Raw genomic sequence first — 18,282 nt, forward strand, 5'->3', positions numbered from 1 at the left:
TATTTGAACTGAATGCATTGTTTCGTGTGGCTGGCTTTTTAAGTACCCCGAATGGAGATGCTTGTGTTATAATCCAGCTTGCCTGGCAATTAGATGAACCCAAATTTAAATTTAGACCACGTTTTTTTTCAGACCTGTGCACATGTTGCCAGGCCACAACAACCCACAAAGAATAAGTAACTACAGACAGAAACTGTGTGGTTTGGTTCCATTAGAGCCATACGTATCCACAGCTCACATGTGGCAGTGCTTCAGGCCACAGTGAATGGTGAGGTCTAATTTCTCCTCCATCTCCCCAGAGTTGGGGAGGTAACTTGGCTTTTATTGGATTCACACAAAGCCCTGTATCTACCACTAATTAAACAAAAGACTTGCACTTACTGCTGAAGGCAGAGTCTCTGAAGAACCAGGAGGTTTTAGCAGTGGAATACAACACGAAGTAATAAGAACTCTTCAGACACTGCTGTGGTACACTTGTCTTTATTCTTTCTGTGAAAGAATTACAATAACACTTGCTGTGTAGGGACCAAATGATTTATTTTAAATGTTCCTTCAGTGAGGTGGTAGAGCAGCTGCTTTTTTTAAAAAAAACTTACCTTGCCAAATTCATGGGCAAATTTCTAGCCAAATCTAGTAGTTTTGTTCAGGCCTTTTGGTGTTTCTTCCTCCCCAGTCCCCGCCTTTTTTTTTTTTTTTCCTCTTTTCTTTTCACAGCTGTTTCTATGGCCTGTGGAAGTTCCTGGGCCAAGGGTTGAATCGGAGCTGCAGCCGTGGCCTGCACCACAGCCACAGTAACACCAGATCCGAGCCACATCTGTGACCTGTGCCACAGCTTGTGGCAATGCTGGATCCTTAACTCACTGAGCGAGGCCAGGGATTGAATCCAAATCCTCACAGAGACAACACTGGGTCCTAACCCACTGAGCCACAACAGGAACTCCTGGTATTTCTGGATACTATGAACTCTTTTTTATTATTAAATGTATTCTGTATCTGTGCTATCCAGTTTGATGGGTACCAGCCCACCTGGCCTGTTGAGCATTAGATATGAGGCTAGTACTTGGGATTGAGGTGTTGTATTGATTATATGTTCAAAGGTAATATTGTGGATATACTGGATTAAGTAAAATGAAGTTAATTTTGTTTCTTTTTATTTTTTTAACAAGGCTACTAGAAAAATTTTAATTTCATTGATACCTCATATTATAGTTCTATTAGATCATGCTGCTCTGGATTCGATTTAAAGAATTTTAAGTTCTTTTGAGGCCTCACAAATATTCGTTATGCCTTGCTCTTTTCCTTCTGCTCACTGACTTTGGGTAGAGAAGTCTGTAGCTATTAAATATCATTCTCTTTCTCCCCAAGAGTCCCATTACTCTTAATTTGCTTGCATTTGCCTCTGTGAATAAATAAATATAAAACTAACCTTGCCCTTCTGATTTTTCCCATGTATTCCCTTTCCTCCTTATTGTCATAGATGCAACGCTGACTAAGCAGGACATGTTGGCCGGCTCCAATATACTTCTTTCCAAACTCCTTATCAAATACCTAGCCTTTTCTCTTTCCACTATGCCTTAAAATTCTTCTGTCATTGGGTTGTTTGAATATATCTTTGTCCAAACTGAGGCGATACCCAGTTGGCTCTTGAGTCATGGCGAAGTACTCAATGATGAGTGTTGATTTACACCTCCAAGTAGACTCCTAACATAACTGACTCTGTATCCTGTGAGGTCAGGGTCCAAGTCAGGCCAAACCACACATTTCTCTCTACTTTCAGATGGAAGACGTCTCTAAGAAAGTATCACTCCTAAGAGCTTTGCTCTGGAAGTAAGATGCCCTAAGTTTGAATCAAGTTTTACTGCGATAGTAGGGCTATCCTCCTCCTCCCAGGTTATTAGAAGGATTAAAAGAGAAAATGTATGCAAAGCATGTAGCATGGGACTTGATACATAATGAATGTCTATTCAGTGTTAGTAGTTGTTGTTTACCTACTTTGGAGTCATCATCTGAAGTATTTTACCCCTTCTTCTTAAGTCGGATCACTTTGTTTTATTTTTTTCAAAGTGGATCCTGATTTGATCTTCTTAATGAAGACTTGGAGAATAGTAGAGCTGGGTTATTGGTAGGTTGGCTCATTGAACTGACCCTTCCTACTCTTTGTTTGTTCCATCTCATCTCTGCCCAGTTGATTGCTAACATCTCTTGCTGGGTCTTCTGATTGGTTCCATTGATTAGCTCCAGGAAGGAAAGGCAGCACATTCTATTTCCTTGGGAAATTTTGTGGGTGTTTAGACATGCTCCACATGTTCCATGTGCTTCGTCCATTCTGTTGACTGATTGACCACTTACTCTTCCTGGAATCCTGAATCAGGCTACTAGAAAGTAAGATGCAAACCACCCTATTCCCTGAGTGTTACCAATTCTGTTTACAGCCATTTACTGAAACAAACAGAAACCTCCTTGCTGTATCTTTGGAAAGAGTGAATGAAACTGTTATACCATAGAGCCCTGTCTACAGGGCCCCCCCCACCCTCACTTTGGCAGAATCCCTCTTCCATTTTGCTGCCTATTCTGATACTTACATTGCTAGACAGCCTGATATATGCTCGTTATACTTGGCTTTCGCTGCAAAGCCCAGTCTGCTGTCCTGTCTGTATGGCCCACCCTTCTCCATCCTTCTCCTTTCAAGCTTGAGCCCCACCAACTCTACACAGCCAGCATCTATCTGCCTTCTATTCCTCCATTCTCCTCCTGATCCTTCTAGCTTTCTCAAGGCAAGGCCAACCCAGCCCTAAGGTTCATCACTCCAAAATACTGTTTCAGAGAAAGAAAGCTCAGAAAGAAACTCTTGAAATTTAGTGAATTAGGAATTTCTGCCATGGCACAGTGGATTCATGGAGGCACGAGTTCGATCCCTGGCCCAGTGCCATGGGTTAAAGATCCGGTGTTGCTGTAGCTGTGGTGTAAGTCACAGCTCCAGCTCAGATTCGACCCCTGGCCTGGGAACTTCCATGTGCTGTAGGTTTAGCTGAAAAAGAAAAATTAAATTAAAAATGAAAATTAATAACTTAGCCCTTTACTCTTTCCATTTAAGTCTCTCCCATTCAGTCTTGGTAGGTCTTTGTTCTATTGTCACCTTGATCCATTCCCTGTCTTGAGAGAAGGCAGTTATAAAAACAGCAGATGGGTTTTTAGGAACTTTTTGGCTTTATCATTGGAAGAGAGGCATCTAATGACTTTAAAATAGTGGGGGAAGCAAAGGTATACAGAATTGAAGTCGGAAATTGGAGTGCCTAATGTTCAAACTATCACAGTGGATAGGTGGGTTGACTTCCACTGTTTTCTCCTCGGACCATGGAGTAGCTGATTAAATGGAAGCAATGCATTCAAATGTTTTCAAGAAAATTAAGTTCACTCAACAAAGTATTGTTTTTTCCCCCTGCTTTCTCCCTGCTATTCCTTGGTCATTGTACTAAATAAAGAAAGAAAAAAAAAAGGATAACTTTGAAATTAGCTTTAGAAACAAAGTCTACTACCTAATTTCCAGGCCTTTTATGCTTCACTGATATCCTCCTGTCGCTTGGAATTGTAATCTAGTCTATTTAATAGAGAAAAAGTTTTGTCTACTTAACTAGTTTTTTTTTCCTCTCTAACCTAAGACTTACATAGCAAAGGTACATTAACCACTATCTTTGTTGAATTTAGAAACTGGGAGAAAATTTCAGATGATCCATTTAACCTTTATTTTTTATTTTTTAATTTTGTTTGTCTTTTTAGGGTTGCACCCGAGGCACATGAAGGTTCCCGGGCCAGGGATCGAATCGGAGCTGTAGCCGCTGGCCTAGGCCACAGCCACACGAGGCCAGGGATTGAACCTGGGTCCTCATAGATGCTAGTCAGATTCATTTCCACTGAGCCACAATGGGAACTCCCCATTTAACTTTTAAAGATAAAAATATAATTGAATTAATGTATCTCTGTGGTTAGATCTAGTTAGGTTGGGTAGTTTGAGAGTTCCAAAGTTGTACTTTAGGGGATTTTTAAAATCCGTAAATAATTTTGTGAGAATTTGAAATTCTGAAAATAGTCATGAAAATGAGCCTGGTTTAGGCTTGTTGAGCAAATGATTATTATAAGCATCACCTCTGATAGACATTAGCAGTTGAATTCTAGGAATGTGAATTAGGACTGAGCCAGTACGATTTGAGACACATTCAGTTCTACGACCTGAAATAAATTGTGTAAAAATCCTTGGCTCCAGTTCAGTATGTATGTTCTAAGAGAAACTTCAGAGTATTTTCGTATTATCTGTGTATTTATGAATCTTATTTCCTATCATTTGCACATGTAGCTTACAACTAGAAGAATCACATTTGCTAATCAGTTTATTTCTACAATCTGCTTTTTGACTTAGTAAGCTGAGTTTTATGATTGCATTCATGTCCACTGTATGTTTTGCCTCATCTGCGACCTACACCACAACTCACCACAATGCCAGATCCTTAACCCACTCAGTGAGGCCAGGGATCAAACCCGCAACCTGATGGTTCCTAGTCGGATTCGTTAACCGCTGTGCCACGACAGGAACTCCCATCCTGGTGTAATTCTTAATGATAGTGTCAATGCTCTTGATTTTTGAACATTGCATTTAGTAACTTTTCTTTCTACTGTTGTCTAAAGAACACTAGTACTGAAGTTCCCTGGTGGCTCAGAGGGTTAATGATCTAGCATTGTCACTGCTGTAGCTGGACTCCCTGCTATGGTGTTGGTTTGATTCCTGGCCCCATAGTCCCTGAATACCAGGTGCGGCCAAAAAAAAAAGAAAGAAAGAGAGAACACTTGTACTTATTGGCACCGCCTATTGGCTAGACATATAGTATGTGACCTTTTTGGTCACTTTTGGAATTTCCTAATTATTAAGCCACACTCTTTCTATTTTTAGAGTTTTTAATTTTCAATTAATTTTACTTTCAGTAAAGCTGCAAGAATAGTACCAAAAAACTCCTAAGTTGGGAGTCCCTGTTGATAATGGAAGTGAATCTGACTAGTGTCCAAGCGGATGCAGGTTTGATCCCTGGCCTCGCTCCGTGGGTCGGGGATCCAGCGTTGCCGTGAGCTGTGGTGTAGGTCACAGACACAGCTCGGATCTCGTGTTGCTGTGGCTGTGGTGTAGGCTGGCACCTGGAACTCTGATTCAGCCCCTAGCCTGAGAACTTCCATATGCCACAAGTGTGGCCCTAAAAAGCAAAAAAACAAAAAACAAAAAAAACCTCCTAAGTTCTCAGAAGTTAGTGTTTTACTGTATCTGCTTTATACTTCTCTCTCTTTCTCTGTATACAGATACACAAACACGTGCTTTATATATATATGATACATACGTGTATAATTATATGTTGTATATTATATAGACTCTTTAATATTACTGAATTCTTAAGGATTGCATCAGTGCCCCTGAAGTTTATACATACATGCGTGTATATATATATATATATATATATATATATATATATACACACACACATATACGCATACATATATAAACACCCACATACATGTATATCGTACACATGTACTTTTTCCACCTAAGCTGTTTAAGAACAAATTGAAAGAATTATTCCCCTCTGCCCCTGCTTACTCGGGGACATGGCAGCATAACTACAACACAATGATCAAAATCAGGAAGCTAATATTGATAAAATATTCTTATCTAATCTATAGATCTTATTCAGATTTTGACAGTTTGCTCAATGTCCGTTGTAACAAAAGAAACTCAGGCTGTATTGCATGCAGTTGTCATATCTTTTTAATTTCCTTTCAGCCATTCTCTTTTCATGACAGTGAAGAAAAAAGATATAGTTCAAAATATGGTACTAAAATATGCTTTAAGATGTTTGACTTAAAAAAGACACAAACCCAAACTATAAACTAATGGAAGTAGTGATTAGAGCCAATTTTATTCTTTTAATTATATTTTGCTAATTTAGATATAATCACTAGCAATACTATATGGAAGATTGGCTACGTAGAAAAAATTTGCCATTTATGGCAAGTATTTCAATAAGTTAAAATAACAGATATTAAATTACACTTGTATGTTATTATGCTCTATATTCATTTTTAAAAAGTAGTTTTTAACCAATGGCTTGCCATGTGCTTCAGATCTTGAAAAAATTGCAAATAAGTAAGTAATAGTTATAGTAGAAATAAAACAAACAACTTTTTTAACCTTAATTCTTCATGTATACCACTGAAATATTAATATCTCAAATCCGAATAAAGATGGAAACTTTAAGGTCAAAAATCTCCTGTGCTAAAAGGAAATGTTAATTCCCTCTGAATGGTTTCATCCACTTCTGCAGTTAGAGCTTCCACTCTGTACCGGTGGGTCCCTCTTCATCTCTCATTTCTGGTCAATAAATTTCTTTGCTGGTTAAGACTCAGTGAAAGTAAACAATTTCAGATGTCTCGTCTGTCCCGTAGTTTGATATCCCATGACTTACACATTACTTCAGTCATATTTCCTCAATAACTCTTAGCCACGGGCTAACCACTTCTTTAAAGAAAACATAAAAGCCTTCCCAAGACTTTGAAATAGTAATCTATGGGCTAGTAGTTAAAATTACAGGGTTATTTGCTCATATTTATCATACCTTTTACGTGTGAGGAAGTAGGCATCCCGATGGATAGGGTTATGTATTCAAAGATCTCAGGGAAATGATTTTCAGAAGGTGAGCCTGTAGTTAGAGTCTTTGATTTATCCTCTGTGGTGTCAAAATTGCACCCTTTAAGAGTTAAGTTTGCAGGTGAAAAAAAATTATGGTCAGTCTAAGAAAGAAATGGGAAATCTTATTCAAGCCAACCAGAGGATTATGAGCCAGGAGACAGTCTCAGAGAGGTCAGAGAACTGTTCCCAAGAGGTGAAGGCAGAAGAGAGCTCAGGGTGGTCAGGATCGACGTGTTTCTGACAGGGGCGTGTGCAGTCAAGCACACGTCTTGGTAGAAGGTTACTGCTACTCTTGAGGTACAGATGTCTTAGGTGATGGTTTTAGAAGTTGTCTAAGTATGGAAAGATGCAAGAACTTGGGTTCATAAAATTTTCTCCTGAAAATATCTGACCCTTTGAGGACCAGTTCTGCTGGTTTTCCCAGAGCACAGAGTGCCTCATCCTGATCTTTGCTCTGTGCTGTTGTTCAGCCACTGCAGTAGCTGAGGACTTAATTCTTGTAGAACTGGATGGTGAGCAGCATTCTCTATTTCACAATCCTTTCCCTTTTGGTCTTAATTTTGACCAGGCTTTGGGAGGTATTTTGTGACCAGTTTGTCCTATGGTGCTGAGAATGCACATTCCCAGGTCAGGCAGAGATTTTGTTGGTAAGCCACTCAGTGTGCTCTTACTGGACAAGGTCCTGTTAACAGTAGCAAAAGCCTGTCAACTGCCTGTCTTATTAGTCTGTTGTAGTCTAGGAAATGGTTCCCCCTTGTTGCTTCTTCCCATATCTAGAGTTATACCATTACAATCGTTGATCTTATGGGACTGTATATTTGATCAAGTGTTTCAAGTCACCTAATCATCATTAATTTTATCTGAGGCTCAGTCATACATTTGCTAATGCAAGAAACAATAATCCTGTACAGCTAGTAACATAAAGTTCATACGTATTTTTTTATTAATGATTTTTATATTTTTCCATTATAGCTAGTTTAGTGTTCTGTCAATTTCCTACTGTACAGCAAGGTGACCCAGTCACACGTACACCTATACATTCCTTTTTCTCACATTCTCATGCTCCATCACAAGTGACTAGATATAGTTCCCAGTGCTATACAGCAGGATCTCATTGCTTATCCATTCCAAAGGCAATAGTTTGCATCTATTAACCCCAAACTCCTGGTCCATCCCACTCCCTCCCTCTCCCCCTTGTCAACCACAAGTCTTTTTTCCAAGTCCAAGAGTTTCTTTTCTGTGGAAAGGTTCATTTGTGCCATATATTAGATTCCAGATATGTGATATCATACAGTATTTGTCTTTCTCTTTCAGACTTCACTTAGCATGAGAGTCTCTAGTTCCATCCATGTTGCTGCAAATGGCGTTAGTTTGATCTTTTTATGGCCAAGTAGTATTCCATTGTGTATATATACCACATCTTCTTAATCCATTCATCTGTTGATGGACATTTAGGTTGTTTCCATGACTTGGCTATTTTCAATAGTGCTGCAGTGAACATACAAGTGCATGTGTGATAAGTGAGTATTTAAGCTAAGAACTGCAAGTAGGTGAGGTCCAGTATCTCCTCAGATTATCTGACCATCTCTTAGCTATACCAACTGTTCTCTTTAAAAAGAAGTGATATATCGGCATTGTGCATAAAGTTCACCACAGGTATTTATACACGCAAGGTGAGTGGTGGGTACCTTATAGGACTTGAGAAAGAAATGCCATCTTCTAAAGAATTACATGGCTGGCTTGAGAAGAAGAAAAATTGATCTTTATGGTTGAGCAGGTATTCCTGCCATTGGGGAGGTCTGGTTAATGCACAGTGCAGATTCAACATACAAGCCAGAGGGGAGGGAATGAACCCAGAAGTGCAAAGGAATATTTTATGTTTTAAATTTGTCTTGCCTTGCCTTTAAAATTTAAGTTTTTATTTCCTCAGTTTAAGGAAGTGTTTGGCAATAGACATTTCACAAATTGAATAATACTGGCTGAAAATCAGAAATCAAGCTATGACTATTTAGAAAGGAGAGTAGTACTTTTTTTCCCCTCTTAAGTTGGTTTTCAAAGTGCATCCTAAAGAGGAGAAACATCACCAGATTTGAGCAGCCGTGACATTAACGACCTAAGTGTCTGGGTTTTCAATATGCCAGTGTTGAAAAAGACAGTTGTCCTGCTGGGTGGAGGCTCTGAGCCACTAGCGCCCTGCATTGTGTAATGAGCCTACCTTTCAGAAGGCCTATAATTCTATCACGGCTCCCATTTTATTTCTTCATCTAACCTGGCCCATTTCTGCACTCTCATCTCTTCCCAGTGCCTCTGTGTTTTGCTCAGTTGACTCATTTTCCAGCAGTGTTGTCTCACTTGACACCACTCCTACTAGACATTTGGCTTCCTTTCTCTCCTCTGTTCCGGAAGCCCTGAGACCCTGCATCTGACCTCTCAGTTATAAACGCCTGGCCTGATCCTTTCAAGGTTTTACTGCTTGCTTCAGCCAGGATGTACCCCTGGAAGTTATGTATGCTTCTAGAGTTTTATTTTAAAAGTCAGTTACCTCACCTTAAAGACACAGCATAGAATATTCTAGTACCCAAAGCAAAACTCAGATGAGAGATCTGATAAATCAAGCACATAGAAGGGAAGAGAAGTAAAAATCCCTCCTCTGATAATAATGAAGTCTTAGGATTTCAGAAATGAGTAGATTTTATTGAAGATGAATTTATGAAAAATCTAATAATATCATCTTTAGGAAGTTTTGCTGAAATCTCACACTGTTAATAATTTGTGGTTCAAGTGTAGAAGTCCTAGCAATTAGGTTTTACCCTTAGTCCCCTATCTTTCTTTTTTTTAATATTTTTTAAAATTACAGTTGATTTACAATGTTCTGTCAATTTTTGCTGTACAGCAAAGTGACCCAGTCACTTTGCAAATTCTTATATTCACAAGAATGTGAAAAAAATATATATATATATACATTCTTTTTTTTACATTATCCTCCATCATGTTCCATCACAAGTGACTGGATGTAGTTCCCTCTGCTATACAGCAGGATCTCATTGCCTGTCCACTCCGAATGCAACAGTTAGCATCTACCAACCCCAAACTCCCAGTCCCTCCCACTCCCTCGCCCTCCCACTTGGCAACCACAAGTCTGCTCTCCATGCCCATGAGTCTGTTTCTTTTCTGTAGATAGGTTCATTTGTGCCATATATTTGATTCCCTGTATAAGTGATAGCATATGGCATTTGTCTTTCTCTTTCTGACTTACTTCACTTAGTATGAGGATCTCTAGTTCCATCTGTGTTGCTGCAAAATGACATTATTTTGTTCTTTTTTATGGCTGAGTAGTATTCCACTACATGCATGATAGGATGCATGTATCTTTTTCAGTGATAGTTTTGTCTGGAAATATGCCCGGGAGTGGGATTGCTGGGTCATATGTGAGTCTATATTAAGTTTTCTGAGGTACCTCCATACTATTTTCCACAGTGGTTGTACCAGCTTACATTCCCACCAACAGTGTAGGAAGGTACCCTTTTCTCCATACTCTCTCCAGCATTTGTTATTTCCTGACTTGTTAATGATGGCTGTTCTGACCGGTGTAAGGTGGTACTTCATTGTAGTTTTGATTTGCATTTCTCTAATAATTAGTGATGTTGAGCATTTTTTCCTGTGTCTTTTGGCCATGTGTATATCTTATTTGGAAAAATGTCTATTCAGGTCTTCTGCCCATTTTTCAATTGGGTTGTTGGTTTAGCCCCCTACCCCTCCTACCTTTCAAACACAGACACAGCATGCAAGGACTGTTAAGAAATAGTGTTTGTAGGGGGAAAAAAAAGCTCCCATTGTGGCTTCTACATGGTGTTAATTTTTATTCCAAAATGACCATCCTAGCTGCTTTTGATTTTGTTAATGTGGCAAAATTCTTAAAAGAGCTCTTAATCTCCCCTAATAACCTCATTTCTAAGGCACTATTTTCAAGACATATTCCAAAATGTAGGAGATGTTCTTCATATTATTTCTTATATATATGAGAAACATGAAAGCATTTAAGAGTCTAACAGTAAGGCTTGAATATATATATTAGGGCTTGAAATCTTCCAAGATGGGGCCCGGCTGCCCTTTCCTGTCTCTCCCTACATTCTGCTGTCAACCCAGTCTACCCTCTTTTGATTGTGGTATGAGTCGCCACATAGTGTTGTGATACTATAAATGAACATACCCCAGAAGTCCATGCTTTTTGACAGTTAGAAACCAAACTCATGATACAACCTTCAGTAATTTTACTAGGAATCAGAAGACCCCAGTGGTTTAACAAAAGAAAAACAAACAAACAAAAACAGCAACAAAAGAACAGCAGGGCAGGAGTCCTTGTTGTGGCTCAGTGGTAACAAACCCAACTAGTATTCATGAGGACTCGGGTTCAATCCCTGGCCTTGCTCGGTGGGTTAAGGATTCAGCATTGCTGTGAGCTGTGGTGTAGGTCACAGACACAACTCGGATCCTGTGTTGCTGTGGCTGTGGTCTAGGCCAGCAACTGCAGCTCCAATTTGACCCCTAGCCTAGGAACTTCCTTATGCCATGGGTGCGGCCCTAAAATGAAAAGAAAAAAAAAAAAAAAAAAAGGAAGAACAATAGGGCAAAACATTTTTTACCCATTCCATGTGTTTCTGTCTTTGGTCATACTTCCCTGTTGTATGTTGAGTCCTCTCCCTGTGCCAGCTTTAACAAAAACAAACAAACAAAATAAACAACAAAAAACCTTCTTTGCTAAACAAACCATTCCCTGTCTTTGTTTGTTTATTTAGATTGGTGGCATGTTATATACGATTTTCTTCCAAATATATATAATCTTGTTCATTTAGTCTCATTTGCTGAAATGTTTCCTTAAGTGTTAGAATATCCTGACTTGAGATCAAGAGCCTAATTCAGAGCTCTTTATTTGATACTGAGGGAAAAAGTAAATGAAGCAGTCTTTTGGACTTTTTCTTAATGTGGATATATTAAAATGCTGAACATGGAACGAAAAGACTATTTCAGTTTAGTCATCAAACTTCATGAAAATTCTTTTTTTTTTTTTTTTTTTTTAGTCTTTTTGCCATTTCTTGGGCTGCTCCCGCCGCATGTGGAGGTTCCCAGGCTAGGGGTCCAATCGGAGCTGTAGCCGCCGGCCTACGCCAGAGCCACAGCAATGCGGGATCCGAGCCACGTCTGCAACCTACACCACAGCTCACGGCAACGCCGGATCCTTAACCCACTGAGCAAGGCCAGGAATCGAACCCACAACCTCATGGTTCTTAGTCAGATTCGTTAACCACTGCACCATGATGGGAACTCCAAACTTCATGAAAATTCTAATGGAGACAGTTAAACGAGTAGGGATTAATAGATATATGCCAAGTATATTCTTCCTTTCCTCCCCCCATAGGTCACTTCAGGGGTTCGTTTCCTAACAGTTTTGGTTTGTAATGTGACCTTTGAATACCCTGCTTGTGAAAATACTTCTGCATTACTAGCACATCTATTCTTAGCTCACATGTTTTTGGCACATTTATTTTTAGAACATGTATTTTAAAATTTATCATTTTTCTTCTGTGCTTGTATAGACACTCAGGAGAATTAAAAAGAAAAATGTAATTGTATAGTAGTAAGTACTTTTTACACTTCTCAAGTCCCTTATTTAATCAATATTGTGATTTTATTTTATGCTTTAATTTGGCACATTTATAAAATTTTTGGAGCAAAGAACAGTCTTTGAATTAAATATTGGTGAGATTGATAGTTCTTACATACTACATAGAGTACATTTTTGCTTGGTTAATTAATTCGCCCATTTACAGTTACAACTTAATTGTTCACTGAAGGCACACTCTTTGTTCTTCATGGACTGCTTGTGTTATTGGAAAACAGTAGTTATTTCAAGGATTTTAAAATGGCTTTTGAAATTTGTAGACTGCCTCTTCTAACCTCCCCTTCCTTTACAATCACATAACAACCCAGACCTGGTACGAAGTAGTAAACTAAGCTCCAAAGAAAGGAAGGGACATCCTGCTGACAATGAAGAGGGAGCTGTAAACCAGAGGGGCAACACTCCTTTGGGTGCCCCCAAAGGGAAGGGGGACCTAACACTTGGGGACTTAAGTTTCATTTTTGTTTTTTTTTTTGTTTTTTTTTTTTTTTTGGCTGCACCTGTGGCATGCAGAAGTTTCCTGGCCTGGGATCAACCCTCGGCACAACAGCAACCCAAACAGCTGCAGTGACAATGCTGGATCCTTAAACTGCTGAGCCACCAGGGAACTCCAACACATACTTCGTTATATCTGCTCACTCGCCCTCATTGCCTATTATTTCATGATTGATTATTGTTGTTGTTATTTTATTTATATCTTAAATAGGTATTGCTTTTTCCATAGCAATCTCAGGTCCCGTAGGTGTCAAAGTGGCTTTATACATAAACGTTTTTTCAGGCCACTTGACTGAGACCAGTTACTTACATTGGATTTCATAGCTATGGATTTTTCCAAACTACTGAGTTAATTTAAATTCAACAGCATAACCTTGGCATTTCTGTTTCACTGAAATGTACCCTTGTCACCTCTTGACCACAGAAAGTAGCTCTTTCAAGCCCAGTATTAGAGGACTCACTTCTAAGCATCAGTTGTATATTCCCTCAGCTGTGTCTCCCAAAATGTTTAGATAACACACTCTCAGGAAAAGACTTAAGTAAAAGGTAGAAGAATAGGTTGATAATGAAAAAGAAAATGTTGTGAAAAAATGAGCAAGGAGAGTTTTCACATTCCTGAATCAAAAAAAAAAAAACCTGTATGTCTGCATTATTCAAGACACTAGTAATACAGCAGGTAAGAGAGCAAGTCCAAATCTTCGTCCTCTTGGTGCTTAGCTTCTAGTGGTTGGAAAGAACTATACAGAATTTCTAAAATTATTTTCAAGAAGTCATCGTAAGGCAATTAGTGGACTGCTTAAATACCAAGTGAGCACAGCTGGAAAGAGAAAGAATGGTGTGGTATCATTAATAGCAGTGGTGGTGGTAGTTGTATAGCAGCTGCTAACATGTTTGAGCACTTCCTTTATTTTATGGAGTTGGTATCATTACTCTTTATTTTGCAGATATGGAAACCCGAGCATAGAGAAGTTAATACTGAGTCAGGGTCATGAGACTGTGTGATAAACTTCTTAAATTGCACACTTAATCACAGCATGTATTTATCAAATCTGTTTGTCACTATTTTCCATTTTTGCATCACTGTACATTTGCAGCTACGTGTTACTTGGTTCATTGGTGGCAAAATGGCTGATCTAGTCTAAAATTAATTTTGCCTGCTACTTATAAATCATGCCGTGCTTGCCACTTTTTATGTAAAAGTGCAGAATTCCATGAATTTAAAAGGAATCATCTTGTAGAGTGAGTTAGCTTCAATTCATAAGAAATGAGAGCCTCCAAATAATCGACCACATTTGGTTTAACAAATGCCAAGCCTTTCTTTCCTGTAGTATTACTCCATAAGCTGAGTTTAATCATGAAAAATATATTTTGTGACAGACTCTAGATGAATTCATGACTAGGCGTCTGTTTAAAATTAGGTATCAAATCTTTATAATTGGGCATTAAACAATCTAGACTGATTATAAAAGTGTGGTTTAATGATTGTTTCTTCTAATAAGGGGAACATTTCTTTCTTAACTATCTCATTTTTTTGTATTTATTTGAAGGGCCAGAAAAACATTGATTGTGAAACGTTATTGATCTATTTTGTGAAATTAAAAATCCAACCTAGTTTTATCTTATTGGTTGTCATAAATCCCTGTTTAAAAAAAGAAATCTCTGAACTTTCAGATTCTCTCAATAGCTCATGTTTCCTTATTTTAATAGTCTTTCATGGGAGTTCTTGTTGTGGCTCAATGGGTTAAGAACCTGACAGGTGTCCATGAGGATGTGGGTTTGATCCCTGGCCTCACTCAGCGGGTTAAGGAACTGGCATTGCCACAAGCTGCTGTTTAAGTTGCAGATATGGCTCAGATCAGGTGTTGCTGTGCCTGTGGCGAAGGCCTGCAACTGACATCCAATCCAGCCCCTAGCCTGGGAATTTCCATATACCAAAGGTGCACCCCTAAAAAAAAAAATTTCCTACCATGCACCTAACCCATACCACTTCATGTTCTACTTACGTGTGTGCTACTTTCATTATTGGATTATACATCCTTATATCTCATCTTCTACCTTTCTCAAAAGCTGGAAGCTACTGCCTTGCCCAATGTGGACAGTTTGAATTGTGGCAGGAGTAAGTTCAGGTGTGCAGATAAAGTTTTAGAAGTTGCTCTGCCTCTAGAGGTAGCAGATAAGGCAAAGACAGTGAAGTTGTCTGACAAGAAAGAGAATGGGGGAAAAAAATACTGCTCTGTGAACATAGTCTCTGTCATAAATTATACTCTTGATTGGGCTTATCAGACACAACTTAGAATAGATTTACAAGGAGATCCTGCTGAGTAGCATTGAGAACTTTGTCTAGATACTCACGTTGCATCAGAAGAAAGGGTGGGGGAAAAATGTAATTGTAATGTATACATGTAAGGATAACCTGACCCCCTTGCTGTACAGTGGGAAAATTAAAAAAAATATTAAAAATAAATAAATAAATTATACTCTTGAAAGCATAGGACTAACCCTTAAGTCATTGGAAAGGGTGGATATTTGAAAAGTCTCTCCTTTGTAGTGCAGAGTAGTTTCTTTGTGTTAGCACATTATTTCTTATTGTCTAGTGAGTCATTTATCCAACCTGTTCATTGTAGTTATGATAATTAAGAACCACTGTAAAAATAGGCTCAGGAGTTTGCCTCGTTGAAAATTAGATAGTATTATAATAGCTCTTGGTGGGCTGGTCCCTGTTGATTCACCGGTATATTGTGTTTCTTTGTCTTCCTGAAAGTACACCCACTCTTTCCTGTTTCTTTGTGAAGTGTTGTGTGTTTTTATGGCAGTTAGTTGACTTGGGAAGACCCAAGCGCTTGGCCCAGTTGACCTTTCCAGGTTTGAATCTCTCCAAGTTCTTCTTTCTGGAGAAATTAAGTCACCTCAAAATGACCGTAACTTCCCCTCTCCCCCAAATTAGTATCAGTTGGCTGGACAAATGCAGCCATTATGCCTGGGGCTTTCATCTATATCTTTCTAAACCTATAGATTAAAAACTACTATATCTTCCAAACAAATTTTAGGGTGCATTTAACTCTTAAAGGCCCAATTTTCCTTTTCCCCCTGTTTTTGTCTTTTTTCCCCCCTTGTGGCCTTCCCTTACCCACTAGCTGGCTCCTTTCTAATTTTCTTCTACTTGGGTCCTCTCTATCCTTGTAGTGTCTCCTCCCTATGGCTCTTACTATCTTGAGAACATTGATGCATTTCTCTGCTCATGCTTGTATCGCCATGTTTCCCTGAAGCATTTTTTTCTCTATTTCCTATCTTCCATTTTTGTTTGCATTCCCCTTGTCTCTGACTGAATGCCTTTTTTCAGTGTCTTATCCTCTGTATTAACTTACGCTGGAAAAAAAAAAAAATCACTGATGGTTAAGTGAATTGTGGTTCTCATAGGGTCCAGCAAGACTCCTGATCACTTTTCCTCCTCCAGCCTCTACCTCGAACAGCGTGATCGCTTTGTTGTTTTCATTACGGTTTAGTTCTCTTCTCTTCCTTCTTTGTACATAACCACATAACGTTGGTAGTGCCTCATCAGATCCTTTTCTGAGACGTTCTGGTAAAATGGTCTGCCCTTGCAAAACATCACGGGGCCTCAAGAATTTGGTTTGGTGCCTCTAATTCTCTGTGTGAAAGCATTGCTTATAGTACCCAGAATCGGAACAGTTCTCCGCAGCAGGAAGGACGTATGCACCATGGCTGGCACACACTGCTAGTCTACAAATATCAGCTCCTGGTGATGGTGATGGTGTGGGTGAGTGTTTTGAAGGCAAAGGACAGAAGTAGGAGGCGAACAGAAGCACCAGTAATGAGGTGGGGGTAGCGGAGGAGCATGAGTCAGGAAGAAATAGCTGCTGGGACAGATGGATTATAACATGTGAGTTTGTCTTCGTTCGCTGGCTGTGGACTCTAGGTTTTAAAAGGAACCAATAGGACCACGTTGAAATTGTCTCCATCGAACCATCCAGAGCGCTCTTTCTCCCCTGCTTCATTCCATGTGCCTTTGGAGAGCAGACTTTCCTCTGTTTCTCGCCTTCCATCACCCAACTCCTGCAGTGGGGGTGTGGAGGGAGCTAAAGGATAGTTAAGTAAAAATAGGATGAAGATTGAATTAAAGTTCCCACGTGCCTGCCAGATTTAATCTAATTCTCACAACATCTCTCTGACACCAGCCCTCTAGCAGGTCTGCACACCAGGAATCGTGAGGACACAGGGATGCAATCACAACCCTGTGCTTCATTTCCTGTGTCCTTGCCCCTTGGGTGTGCCTCATCTAGGTCAGGTTTGAACCCCAGGAAAGGCTCTATCTTCTCTCTGAGCTTAGTGCTTTTTTCAGAGAGCACATCTTTCTGATGTTTTAATCAGTCTCTTGAAAAGCAAGCAAACCAACCAATAAAGCTCTGCTTTTATGGTTGTTTCTTCACGTCACTGAAGGAGAGTGAAAGGCAGACCCTAATCTAGATAAATGCCAACTGTTTTGCATGTCCGCCTCATCCCAGCATGGTTGTGGGCGTGCTTAGGACCTGTGTTTGCCCATAGTAGTACTGAGAGCTGGGAATTAGAAATGACAGCTTGCACAATAGTATGTATGTTATTGCATGGAAAGGGTGATATGGAATGATGTAAACAGAGGACCTTTGGGTTACAGATTTATCATCCTCTGGACTCCAACCTCCTCTTTTTTTTTTTTTTTGGCTGGATTCACATGTGGATGTTCCCAGGCCAGGGATCAAACCCGCACCACAGCAGTGACAACACTGGATCCTTAAATGGTAGGCCAGCAGGGAGCCCCCAAATTTATTTTAAAATTGAGTTCAGGTCAGAGTTCCTTTTGTGGCGAAGTGGAAATGAATCCAACTAGGAACCACGAGGTTGTGGGTTCAGTCCCTGGTCTCACTCAGTGGGTTAAGGATCTGGTGTTGGCGTGAGCTGTGGTGTAGGTTACAGATGCAGCTCAGATCCTGCGTTGCTGTGGCTGTGGTGTAGGACGGCAGCTGTAGCTCTGATTTGACCCCTAGCCTGGGAACCTCCATATGCCTCAGGTGTGGCCTTAAAAAGCCGGAAAAAAAAAAAAATTGAGTTCAGGTTAGTGATGACTGAAAGCACTTTTAAAAATAAGTCACCTTTAGAGTTCCTGTGTGGCTCCACAGGTCAAGGATCAGATGTGTCACTGCTTTGGCTCAGGTTTGATGCCTGGCCTGGGAACTTCTTCATGCTGCAGGTGTGGCCAAAAAAAAGTCACCTTTGACTGGTTTCATTTTCTATCATTAATGTACATGAGGGATTTTTTTTTTTTTTTGTCTTTCTTATTTTAAAATAATAGAAGAAAAAAGGAACGGGAAATTAAAAGGCTGAAAGAGAAGTA

At 39.5% G+C, this 18,282-nt stretch overlaps 1 protein-coding gene across 2 annotated transcripts in view; it reads left to right on the top strand.

Moving 5' to 3' along the window:
* Positions 1 to 18,282, top strand: part of DOCK4 (dedicator of cytokinesis 4) — a 469,573-nt gene that overhangs the window by 255,378 nt on the left and 195,913 nt on the right. The window lies entirely within an intron of this gene.

The sequence above is a fragment of the Phacochoerus africanus genome, chromosome 16 (genome assembly GCF_016906955.1).
Source record: "Phacochoerus africanus isolate WHEZ1 chromosome 16, ROS_Pafr_v1, whole genome shotgun sequence".
Classification (NCBI taxonomy): domain Eukaryota; kingdom Metazoa; phylum Chordata; class Mammalia; order Artiodactyla; family Suidae; genus Phacochoerus; species Phacochoerus africanus.